The following is a 13,622-nucleotide window of genomic DNA, read 5'->3' on the forward strand; positions in this document are numbered from 1 at the left end:
TCAAAAATTACAATATTTATTTTCAGATGTTTATGTTTCCAAAAAAGAAAAAACCTCATAGAAAAAATTGGTGAGTCCATAACATAAAAACGCATTGGTGCGTTATGTTATATAAAAGCACCGTGATGGCATCTTTTTTGCATGACCTGTGTCTTTTCGTAAAAATACAACACCGGGGCATTTACATCTTCAAGCACTAGTGTTGTTTGCAATTAACGTCCTAGTGCATTGTAATTCTTAATGCACCAGTTCTTTCATAGAACTAATGCCCCAGTCCTAAAAAATATTATTTATAACCTCGGTGCATTATTAAAATTAACAACATTTATCCTTTTATATCCTTAACACATTGGTGTGTTTGTACAAACAATACGCATCGACACTGTGAATTTAAATAAAAGCACCAGGACTGCAATATTTTTTTGTGTGCATCGGTGTCATTCCTTAAAAGAACACCCTCAGGCTTGTTTTGATATATTGGCATTGGGGTGGTATATATTTCAGGCATTGGTGTTCTTTTCATTCTACGCCTTGGTTCTTTTAGTTATGTATGCAGCCTGGTTCTTTTATATATTTAGTGCACTAGTGCTAATTGTTCCATGAAGTACACCACAAAAAAACAACTGCTAAAACCTCTGGCCACCCATATTTCTTTAGTTTTGATGAAGTTCCATATATATATATATATATATACGCAGTTCAAGCCTATGCAAGTTAGTGATCCTACCTACACTAAAACACTACAAGGAAAATACCTTCTAGCGGAGGTTATAACGAAGGTTTATAGTGCTATAAAATTGGCAAAAAATGTCAAAAAAACATCCGCTAAAACATCCGTTAGTGATAGCGGATGTTTTTTGATAATTTTTGCCAATTTTATAACACTAAAAACCTTGTGTTATAACCTCCGCTAGAAGGTATTTTCCTTTTAGTGTTTCAGTGTAGGTAGCTCACTGACTTGTATAGGCTTGATATTTATATATATATATATATATATATATATATATATATATATGCCAATATTGACATTGTAACTATGCATAAAACTTACACACTATAGATTATTGTCTTCTAAGGTGACTGTAGCTTGATGATGGGCGTAATAATCCTTAGATCGCAATCTCCTTTATGCACAAAAGTAAGGTGGAGAATCTCATTTCCTATTATTAAGACCTTTTAATACACTTCTGCTTAGAAGGTGGTCATTCTACACAGTGACTGATGTCACTTCTTTTAGTCTTACAAATAGAACTGTAGGATGGCTCCTAAACATGCTCATTACTTCATCTTCTTCGAGAAGATGGTAAATATAACTTAGAACTTTATGAGGAATGTCTTGGTCTTCAGTGATACTTATGCTCGGAATTTTTGGCCCCTTTGGTGACTACTTAAATTTTGATTTCATGTTACAAAACTCTCATGAATTTGGGGTTCCTATACCACTGTATATTTCTTCATTTTATCAAGATAAATGTAACAATATTTCTTTCTCTCTTGTAATAATTGTTCCTTGAGAAACCCGAAACATTAACTCGGTCACCTACAGTTCTGAGAATTTGGATCACTGTGATAGCACATAGTTTAGATTTGTATTTGATGATCATCACAGGATTTAAGTACTTTGCTTAGTTCATTAGAATTCTCGGCCTAGACTTCCATTGTTCCATAACAAGGATCTTATCCTCTTTAATGCTTTTTTGTTGTCCAGTCAAAGTTTTGTGGCCTAATTACTGCAAATAGGGCTTATTAGAGTGCCTAGAATTTTATTTTGTATCTTATAGAAGCTTGATCATAGGAGACTTATCCTCCTATTATTTTCTTGAGGCCTTGGTGACCTTTTTACTGCCCTTATGCAAAAGAACCAAGCTCTGATACCATGTTGAGAAATTTAGGGCATTATGTGAATTAGATTCTTCAAGTGGATTTCTCTTACCTTTGAAATTTTCTTATGATTGTTCTTATCTCTTTATTAGTTATTTCTTTCAATTCGTTATGTTCATCAAGACAAATGCCAAACAAATAAGAACACAAGATGTAGGAACAAGGCCAGGGAAAATCCCCAATGAAGGGGATAAACCCAATAAATTCTTTCTCTAGTAGATTAGATCAATTTAAGAAAAACTTGACCCTTTGACCAAAGACCCATTCCATCCACCAAGTCAACCCTTACTAAGTTATTGATCCTTCCTGCAACTTATGTTCTTGTTTTCTGCAACTATCATTCTCTAGGATCCTCGACCCTCTGCAATTAACTTTAGAAATTAGGTTCTCCATGATCTTCATTTCTTGGATTGGACTCCTCTCTATAGAAATTTGCATGGCTCCTTCCTGCTTCAGAAAAATTGCAAATCGAATGTTATATTTTCATATTGTAGATCCAAACTCTTTGTCGCGTTACAGATCTGAAATATTTTTTGTATTACAGATCCAAACCCTCTATTGTATTACAGGTCTGAACCCTATGTTGTATTGCAGATCCGATCTTTCTGTCTCTTCAAATTGGTCGAACTTCCTTTGCTATTTATAGTGGTTTTTCACTATAATTCAGGCCAACATGAATAATTGTATTGAGGCCAACTTGTATACTTGTTTGGAGGCCGATTTTGAAGGATATGTAGTAGTGTTTTGCAAAGGAAAAGGGTTGACTTGGTGGAGTTCCCTTTGATACAAAAATAATTTTATGACTTTTTATTCTGACTCGATAAAATAACCTAGACCATACAATAGGTGTTAGGACCTAATGACCATTGACACAAGCATGAAATCCATGCTTTAATAAGTCAATCCCTTTAAATAAAAATAATTTTCTTTTCTTTTGACAAATCATGACTCAAATACAATTATGAAGACTGACACTAGTTACATTCTTCAACACTTGGTCCTAGATGACTTGCTTCCTCTTTCTCTATCTTGAAGATTTAGAGACCTTATCTTCATAATCATTGATACAAGGGTTTGAAAAATATGCCCACACAGTCCAATACTTGAAGTGGAAACCATTTGACAATAATTCCGTAGTGATTTCTTTTCTTCTCTTGCTTTGTCTTGTCCTCACCTGGGATTTGGTACCATGTTAATTTTAGTTAACATGTTATTTGCTTATAACAATTAATTCAATGTTCCTATTATCCTGATTACGATTTCATTTCATTTCCAATAGCAACCACATAAACCGTTATCACATTGGCAGTAAGTATAGAAAGAACAATAAACACAAAAGAAGAAGACAAGCCAAGACAAGAGGAAAGTGAGATTTAGGCTTGAAGCTAGGGAAAAACCCATAGATCTTTTCTTCTTGATAATATCAAATGTGCGGAGAGAGAGAAATCCAAAAGAGTACAATGATACAAAGTAAAAGTCAATAATCAAATTGACTTGCCAATATGATGATCGAATACCACTACTCATAGTTAAATAGATGGCCCAGTCAAATTCTACAATTATGCCCTCAATCAACAGCAACCAAACTCTTCCCTAACCAAAAAGTCAACGGCTATTCAAACTCTTCCAAAACATCTTGGTCAAAGGAGAGAATAACTCGGCCTCTCTTGATAGTCAAACAACATCAAAACAATAAACTTTGGAGCAGAAAAACTTGGTCAAACATAAGGTAAACCATACAGTCAAACCGCCACCTCAATGATGCAGTTAACACAGGTCAAACCTACCCATATTTCCTCGATTCTTGTGTCATTCAATGTGGCCTAGTCAAATAGAGTCAACTCTCCAAAAAACATAGTCAAAATAGGTCAAATGAACCTCGATCAAAGTTGGTCAATGCTAGCTGAAACAGGAAATCCTCACAGAGATAAAATGCCCAGTCAAACTCTCACATGTGTGAAGATAATAGTTGCCCTTGGAGGTCAAACTAATCAAAAGAGGAGAGATAAATATGTGTGATGTGAAGATGCCAAAATAAATTTTACTTTAACTTAATTTATACAAGTCAATGTGGGTCAAAGGTCATACCCCTTGGGCTCCATGAGCCTACATGACTGGTGGGGTCGACCTTAACCAAAACCACATGTGTGGTCTTGACCTCAAAAACAAACTTTCCCTTGTCAAAATCCAGTTCTCCATAAGTAAAAATTGGTCCTCTCAAAAAGAGGAATTCATTACAATAATAATCTTCTACAAATGAGTGTCCAAGGTGGAATTTGATCAAAGTTTCACATTTTAACAAGAAATCGCTCCATGACATCACAAAGGAGGATCCATAAATGATCCTTATTATCGACTCGCAGCAACATCTTTATATCAGCTAGATGACTATTATATCAAGTTCATGAATCCTTTTGTATGTTATTATTAATTCTTCTCTTACAAGCATCCACAGTCTCATAATTATACCATGAATCTATCAAAGTGCCCAAGGATCCAAGGGTCCTTACAGTCCCTCCTTCCATCATGCTTGCCAAAATAGAGGATCTTCTCATCCTTCTTGCTTTACTTCATGTACCTACAGTATTCATTGACAAGTAAACCTAGCAAAGTATACAATAACAATAACAAAAGCATCATGTTAATTTTTCAATCTAGGGTTACCATGGAAACTTAGAATATGGACTCCTAGGGTTTTCAACTGCTAACCTTAGATCAAGGGATCCATATACAATTCACCAACCTCATCATTATATACATACTTTTCATGAGCCCTAGATTGTACACAAACTCTAAAATACCAAGGGTAGGGTTTTTATGAGGGAACATGATTAGGGTTTCCATATGAATAGGGTCTTACTTATGCCGGCAAAGGTTTTCGATATCAATACCAATATCAAAAAATTTAGCAACAAACCCTAGAACCATACACTCAACCTACAACCTTTCATGTTAGATCCTTGATAAAATATGGCATACTTACCTCAAGGTTACATACATTTAATGTAGTGACTTGTTATTCTGGATGCAATCGTCTTTTTATCACTTATCTTCAAGGTGTGTATCAACTCAAGATATTATTTATTGTATCTGTCTACTGACCTCTTTTTTCTTCAGGATCAATATGCTACTTATCTACTGCTATCTCATTAGTGATGCACAGATCTAGAGAATTGTCTACAATGATATCCCTTTTACCAAAGAATTTCTTGAAATCACTGTCAACAAAACTATCTTGCACTAATTCTTGTTATTATAGTCATGCACATGCCTTTCAACTTGAGATTATGATCACTCAAAACTTGTCCAGAATGAAGGCTTGATAGACAAATTTAGAACCCTTTCATATGCAAGTGAAATTTATATGTCTTGACCATCTTGTAACAATACTAATGCTCAAAATGAAACTCGGTCTTTGAATTTCTATGCACAAGTATAGAGAGAGGACCTTGGTCCTCTTGAAAGCGGAAAGGATGACTTTCTTCTAGGATTTACAATAAAGGTTTATGCTTAAAATAATTTAATAATATTTATAACCTTTTGAGGAATCTTTGACATCTTTCCAAGATGATAGATAATAAGCAAAACTTATGATGTCTTACCTTGACTACAATAGCATTTTTAAGACTTCATATCTTGTAAAATTACCTCCTACATTCGCTTACTTTGTCAATATGCTTGACATTTATTAAGCTCCTAAAATAGCCTTTTCGTCTGTTAATATCAGATTCCTTAAGCTCTCACTCTTCTTGAGTAAGTTTGAGGTTACGGAGAAGAGGGCTAGTAGAATGAGCCCAAAACTTCGCTTTCTTTTTTGATAGGTTCGATTCAAGGAGAGAAGGTCTTCTAAATATTCGATCATCAAAAAAAGTTCTTATATCCCTCCAAAACCCCTTACTCCTTTCTGTGTAAACTATTGACCTTATCTCTGCAATTAGGGCTAGTAATTATGCCCAAATTTTTGTTCTTCTTGCATTCACAAATTCGGGCTAGGGAATTTGCTCTTCTTGAGATAAGATGGTTCCAAGTTGATCTTCTTTTCTGCCCTCACTTCAAAACCTAGCTCTGCTACCATAATGAGAAATCTATGGTAGAGAGTTAGGTTTAATATTAACTTGATTTCTCTTTAATCTTTGACACGTTCTTGAGATTTATATCATTCCATGGATTTGGTTACCAATCAATGTGATAGGTTGATCATAGATCTATATCCCAATATAGTCATCACATATTCATAGGTTGATCCATCTTGGCTAGCACAGATAGGTTGGTAGATCATCACTTTGGTCCATATATATAGAGAGACAGGTAGGGTTAGGCTATACACCAGGGACATGTTATCCCACCTGGGCTTGATAACCCCTGTTCACTAACCTCAAATACAAGGAGGGTGTAGAATACCATATATTTGATAAATTTGTGGTATAAGTCAATTAACTTTGTTAGGAACACCAAGAGCCTATAATCATATTCCTGTGTTGAACTAAGCCTTTAAATAATACATGCCCATGATAAGGCAACCATCTATTACTTTGTATCCCTATCCCACTCCACCATACACTACCACACTCCTAGTTTAGGTGTTAGCTACTCCTGGTTCAATGCCTAATCACAACAATTTGTGATTATGGTGAAAATTAAGTACATGTGTGTAATTTCCATGATGTGACCTATGAATTGTCCTCCCCACATTGTTCGTCAATGACTATAACCTTGAACTGGTATATCTCATCATCTCAAAATGACCCGGCAAATAAAAATTTACAATTTCTATCATCATCACTTCACACTATCTCATAGATGACACTTTCTACAGATTATATGCATGAGTTAATGGAAGGACATCCCCTCTACCTATCCTATGATTGATTGTGACAACAAGTGAATAAAAGAAAATTAACGGATCTTTGCTGACAAGATCCCTTACTTATAAAGTGTCCTTTATTCACTTGTTGTCATAATCAATCATAAGCTCAGTAGAGGGGATGCCCTACCATAAATTCATTCATATAATCTATTTCAGGGGTCATCTATGAGACTGTGTGAAGTGATAATGACAGACATTGTAAATTTCCATCTACCAAGTCATTTTGAGATGATGATGACAGGCCATTGCTAGCCCATTCAAGGCTATAATCATTGATGGGAAATGTAGGGAGGAGAATCCATACATGCCATAATGGACATTACACTCATATGTACTTAAATTGTCACCATAATCACAAATTGTTGTGAATTGACAACTAATATATGTTATAACTTTGTTAGACTAAAATAGTTTAGAAAATGGAACCAATTTATAGATTGGTTACAATAAATATAGTAGAAAATATTGGATGTGTCAGCATTGAAGCCCCCCATTGTACTAGCTAGTGCAAATATAGTTATGTTCTTGAGCTTGTTCAACTTCAAAAAAAAAAATTGGAACAGTGTCTTCAAAATCTGTCGACAACTTCCTTGGTGATGATAACATCACACACCATTGATTTTCCATGCCTTTTAATCCGGTTCACAACTGTGGGTTTCTTGTTTGCACAAAAATTGCTAGAAACACTCATTAACATCCATGTCATGAAACTCATTTTGAAGGAAATCTAAAACATTATTCACACCCTTTGATACCATATTCATCCCCATAGCATCCTTAGTAAAGAAATTTGGTCAAAGAATCTATGGAGATCCTTTGTTATTTACAATGTGGCCTAATAATTTGCTATTAAAAATATCATTTGATAGGATTGAAATAAATTCTATATAATCTGTGTCTTTTAAATTTATATTTAAATATAAATTTAACAATATAAATATTGCAATACTATATGTTATAAGTCATTTTTATCTATGGGTGGCTATCTATTTATTAGAATCTTATGTTATTAGACACTCACTCCCCCGGGTCTCCTAATCTATCTTTACTAGCCATTATGCTTCATAAATATGGTTGTTCAAAGTTACATTTAGTTTTAGTAGCATTATCAATGGTTTTATTAGATTGATATATTTTGAAACTTATAATTTAATGATAATATTAGTTTTAATATTAATATTGTTAATATTTTTTTATGTATATGTTGTGAGATGTTTTTGGGTTATGGTTAGTGTTTACGTGATGTTGCAAACTTTCTTAACACAACATTAAAAGTTGTTTGAGTTATGGTCAATGTTGATGTGATGTTGCAAATTATCTTATCACAATAGCATGTGCCTAACCATTTGGCAATACTAACTATTCAGGGTTTACATATTGGGATTGTTTTGAGATAGTGCAGTATACACAAAAAGGCTTGTTAATTTGAAATTGACCTTTTGGGTGTTGGGGTTCTTTCCACATTAATAATCTCTACACCAAAAATTAATGATTTCACTTCCCCTGACTCTTTGATGGTATCAAGCCATAAAACATCACATATTGTGGTTTTTTTGGCCTAACAAATCATACATCAAAAACTTTGTTCAATTGAAGTTCATTATAGACTGTAGGTTTGCTTTAGCATATAGGTATGTGAGTTATGTGATACTATTCTCTCTCATTATAATATTAGCATTGCAATATTTATGCTTCTACTCACATTTATTAGGAACCTATGTGCTTATTATTAAGAGGTTAAAATGGGTCACTTCCTAGACTCTTAAATACAAAAGGAGAGAGTATTAGTGTGGAACAAATTCCATCTTATTCCAATGGTATATCATCTTTGCACCTACCAACCATTTAAAAAAACTCTAAGCATCCTATTTTACATAGAAAATCTCCTCATGGTATATTGATGCATCCATTAGGCATGAAAACTACTTATGTGCCTTAGAGAAGCTCATAACTCTAGTTCAATAGAGAAAACTGTGAAGAATAATACAAGAGAACATTATGCATGTAGATATCATGGAAAAAAATAATAGTAGTGAATTGCATACCTAATTAAGAATTAGGATTGTATTGCAGAGGAAGGCCTCACAATTTGTTTTATAGAAACCATTTCAACTCTTGGTTTTTAAGCCACTTCAAAAATCTAGCAAAAAGTTTCTAAATTTTTTGATCCAGAGCATTGCTTAATCACTTGAAACTTTGAGTTTGATGACTATCCAAACTTACCAAACTTACTCAAAGTGGCAAAAATTCCCTTCCATGTTAACATGATTTCTTTTGAGAGCATCAAGACAATATAGATCATCTCATTTTTGTGAACTTTGTTGTTTGTGGGAGTGTGTTATGTATAATTTTATATGTATAACAATTATAATATAGGGATGAGTCATAAGGGATTCATCATTGTTTGTGAATTCAAAAGTTGGCTTTGGGGTGAAAATCTAAAAAATGATGAGATATCGTTCTCTTTCACTCCAATAATAATAACACAAAAATTACATTGCTATGTACTGTGAGTAATTTTGATTTATGAATTATTGATCATAGTGGTTGGATTATTGAATAGAGGTGTTGGTCTTTCACCTTTGGAATGAATATGATGGAGCCACAAAGAAAGCAAGAAAACCTCATGTAAAGTAGTTAAATTATTATCTTTTTAGTGCACACACCCGTCAGATATGCGATGGTACATTGAAGTCGTCACATATTCGACTCTTATCCGACGGGACAATCATCAGATATTTGACGGAACGAAGCGCCAAACATATAACACTCTCATTGGACAAAAATGTTATCACGTCGAATGTCCAACGCTAAATCGTCAAACTGATTACTCCAACTTGATTGAACGATGCGTCTGAGATATAAAACTCTCGTCGAACTAATTTAATAGAAAATCGAATATCTTATGCTAAACCGTCGAACTTGTTGCTCCATACCGACGGAAGGAAGCATCAGAGAGATAACACTGCCATCACATGATCTAGGTCTATTTTCGATTATCCGATGCCACACCATCAAACGTTCCCATCAGACTAAACTAACAACTCAGCGAATACTCGGCAACAAAGTGTCGCAATTTTGGCATCTAGGGCGACGGAATGAAACATGGGTCTCATCAGATATTTTCCGCATGTGGGCGGCTCTACCAACATTTTTTGTGTCAAATATCTGACAGATGTGAGCGTCACAAAACAAAATTCAAAGCGTCAAATTTTTCGTGACAATTTCGGCTATTTTTGTGTCAGATAATCAACGTTTGTACCATCGAATATTCGACGTTTAATAAATTGTCGACTATTCAACACAATGTCAGCAACGAGTAGCTTAGCTCCAATGTGTCGGATTGTCTACACCAATAAGTTGCATATCTGATGAATATCCATCGGATTTTGGCCCCATTTGTATTAGTGGTTGTTCACAAGAACACTCTTATAACAAACACCGTCTTCTTGAAATAATGCATTTCTAGATGCCATCCACAAAAGTTACAATGTTTGTCATAATTATTAGTTTTTTTCTTAGTTCCTTTATCAACATTGGGAGCAAGATAAAGTTGAAGGGTTTGAGTCCCTTATTTAATTTGCAGTTGTTGGACTACACACCAGTGTGAAAGATAAGCATGAATTACATTCCATTAATAAGATACACATGTAAATAAAATGTTCATGGCCATTCAATTCATCTTCAAAGGTCTTTTGGACTCCCAATGATGGTTCATATAACTCACCATAACCCTAATGAATTAAGTGTCCAACATTTCTCCCCTTAATCCAAAGGGGTTATTGTGAGTCCAAATGGAGATATGAGGACCACTTCCAATGGTTAAATGGGATCTATGAATTTGGTGTTTTTGGGATGAACAAAGCCTAATGGCTAGCATAAGTCTAAGTCTTATATTAAATGGTGGTTTAAGGTTGACCACCAACTCTGGAACGTGGCTCTAAAGCTAATTTTTTCTTGGAACATTATCAAATTTAACTAGAAGTTGATACCTTATGTTGATTGGAAGTGCTCGCAAATGGAAATTTGAAGATAACCATGAAATGTTTTCAACCAAAGGTTGTAAGTCTTCTACCAAATGGTGGTTTCAAGAGGACTAAAAACTGACTCATGCTTATGACTCTAACTCTAGCTCAAGTCTTTGGTTATTGACTACAATGCTAGCTATCGTACGGGCTCATTTTAACATGCTTGATTGATACAACTTCAAAACTAGAAGCCTAACTATCAATCACTAGTATTATTCCCCCTTGTCAGATACAAGGTGAGAAGACAAAAAAAATCCATAGTTCTCATAAGGATCAAAATCAAAAAATATGATCCTCCATGTGGCTAACTCGATGAGGATGTCAAGTTCTACTAAAAATGCACCCACTTATAATGCAATTCGAAAAGGTACAAGTAAGCTTACAAAAAAACTATTTGCAATTTGCTATTATTCATGATTGTGAATGTGGTGTTGATGCTTTTAGAGTCAAATGATTTTTACTTTAGTCAATTCCGACAACACATAGCCTCCTCAAGGGAATAAAATAGGCACTCAATGTCTCTAATTTACAAAGAGACCACAAAAGTATTCTCCTAGAAGTTATTGTATATTCAAGACACTCTCATTACCAAAGCATATTTTTGAACAAAGAAATTGACTCTGCATATAACTAATTTAATGTACAACTAGAAAGCTCCAAATCTGATATGTCATCCCAATAATATTTGATTTTTTATGCAATTGAAACTGCCCAAGAAAATGAGCCATATCAAGTTTCCATTATTTGTCGCATGATGTTCTTTGACACACTGATAGTGAACAAACACTCCTTCGTATATTATCACAATGCAAGAACCAAAAAGGAAAACTTTTATGTATCTTGATTCAAACATAACAATAGCAGCGAGAGAAGTAGAATCCATTGAAGTAAAAGGTAGAGAACCAGATAATCCGTGGGGATAAATTGTATGCGAAGGTGGTGTTGGATAATCCACATGACCAAGTATCATGGTTGCACTCACATGGCCTTGGTTATTGTAAAGATGAGATTTGAGAAAAGTAATAACAATGACAACCCTCGATTCTTGACCAGTTACATGACGATGCAACTTTAGTTGGGAGCTAACCATATATGTCACTACTTCCATATCAGTGTCAGATACTCTACAACAGTATATGTTTCATGCTAATAATGCAATTTTTCACTATACTTATCACAAACAAATGGACCTTCTAATGCATGAGTGTTCGCTCCAAGAATGTATCCCAAAAAACGAGACCTACAATCGTTGTCTTGTCTTATGAAAAGAAGGAAATTGAGCACCATTTGTCTGTGCATTTCCTTTCTCTTACACAAATCAAAGTTGAAGTCGCCTTTATGAGAAAGTTTGATCATGTTATTTTCCATGGCTTCAAGGCCAAGAACAAAACCCCTATAAAATGCAAAATAATATCTCCAAGCTTTGTGAATTAGAGAAATTTCATTGAATTTAGGCACCTTACAAACCCTAAATCCAATTGAGTGTTTGAATTGTGTAGAAAATAAAGAATTGAAGAAGAATCTTCCCTAGAGATTCAAGAGGTCGTGGATGGGCATGTAAACGGGATGCCACACAAAAGGGTGTGGAAGAGATAAAGCAAACAAGGGTTTCTACGATGAGGGCTTCCTAACACTATCACCAATGAACACAAGAGGGAACAAGAACCAATGAAATCACTAACAGTGGAAACATATCCAGATTGCCAGATAGGTTCTACATGGAGATACCACATATAATAGGTGCAGATAATCAAATAGGTCAAAAAAGAAGAGGGTGTTTTTGACCAACAAGAATTATGGAATTGAATGAACACCCTATTCTAATACCACTATGGGATTGTACCCAAAATGAGAGAAGCACTAACTATATTTCAATAATAAGATACACATATATATACAATGTTCATGATCATTGGATTCATATTCTAAGGTCTCTTAGGCTCACCATGACTGTTCATATTCCTCATCATAACCCTAATGCATATTTCAATAATAAGATACACATATATATACAATGTTCATGATCATTGGATTCATATTGTAAGGTCTCTTAGACTCACCATGACTGTTCATATTCCTCATCATAACCCTAATGCATTAATTGTCTAACAATGGTTGCAAGGAAGTTGCTTCTTGGAACGTTTTGAGTCTTGCTTTTGTAGTACCACTAAGGCTTTTTTAGGGCTACTCCTAGAACTAGTAACTCAATCATGTAAAATATTATCTTGCTACTAGGTTATAGAATCATAGAGCATTCTATAAGCAATATCTAGACTAAGAAAATCCCTTATAATAGAGTGAAAAATCTTCAATGAAAGTAAAATCATTAGGATCCAAAAGCAAAAAGCTAGTTCTCAATTTGGTGGCTCAAAGCTAGTTGTGTTTACCAAACACTTCTGTTGTGTTTTTTCCAAGCTTTATCTAGAGTATCAACCCCTTAGAAAATGAAATTTCAAGTAGTTATAGATTGTCACCTCTATGGGTCTTTGCATTAAACCATTTTACTTATCCCATTTGGCTCTCTTCAATGCATCCATGGGTGCAATTTATCTTTCGAAGGTGACTCAATCAAGTTTTTAACCTCTCAACAAATCCTCCATTTTAGATTTCCAAAGGAGATTCCAATAGAAATACATAGTATTTGTAATTTGAATCTTACTTGCACTGGCCATACCAAAATCTATCAGTAAAATGACACTAAAAACATAAATAAAAAGTACTTTAAATTTTATGCATTTTCAAAAAATGTAACTGAAAAGGTGCCCAAAGGCTTAACATATACCTTCTAAAGGTTTTTAAACAGTGTGATTAGTGTTTGTGAAAATTGCATAAGGCAAGAAGAAAAC

At 34.3% G+C, this 13,622-nt stretch overlaps 1 pseudogene; it reads right to left on the reverse strand.

Annotated features, from left to right (window-relative positions):
- Positions 1 to 11,446: 11,446 nt before the first annotated feature.
- LOC149160294 (proteasome subunit beta type-7-B pseudogene) lies at positions 11,447 to 12,144 on the reverse strand (annotated as a pseudogene).
- Between the last annotated feature and the right edge of the window lie 1,478 nt (positions 12,145 to 13,622).

Source organism: Pinus tabuliformis, chromosome 5_2, assembly GCF_031772625.1.
Source record: "Pinus tabuliformis cultivar Carrire ecotype Pingquan chromosome 5_2, CPIR1, whole genome shotgun sequence".
Taxonomy (NCBI): domain Eukaryota; kingdom Viridiplantae; phylum Streptophyta; class Pinopsida; order Pinales; family Pinaceae; genus Pinus; species Pinus tabuliformis.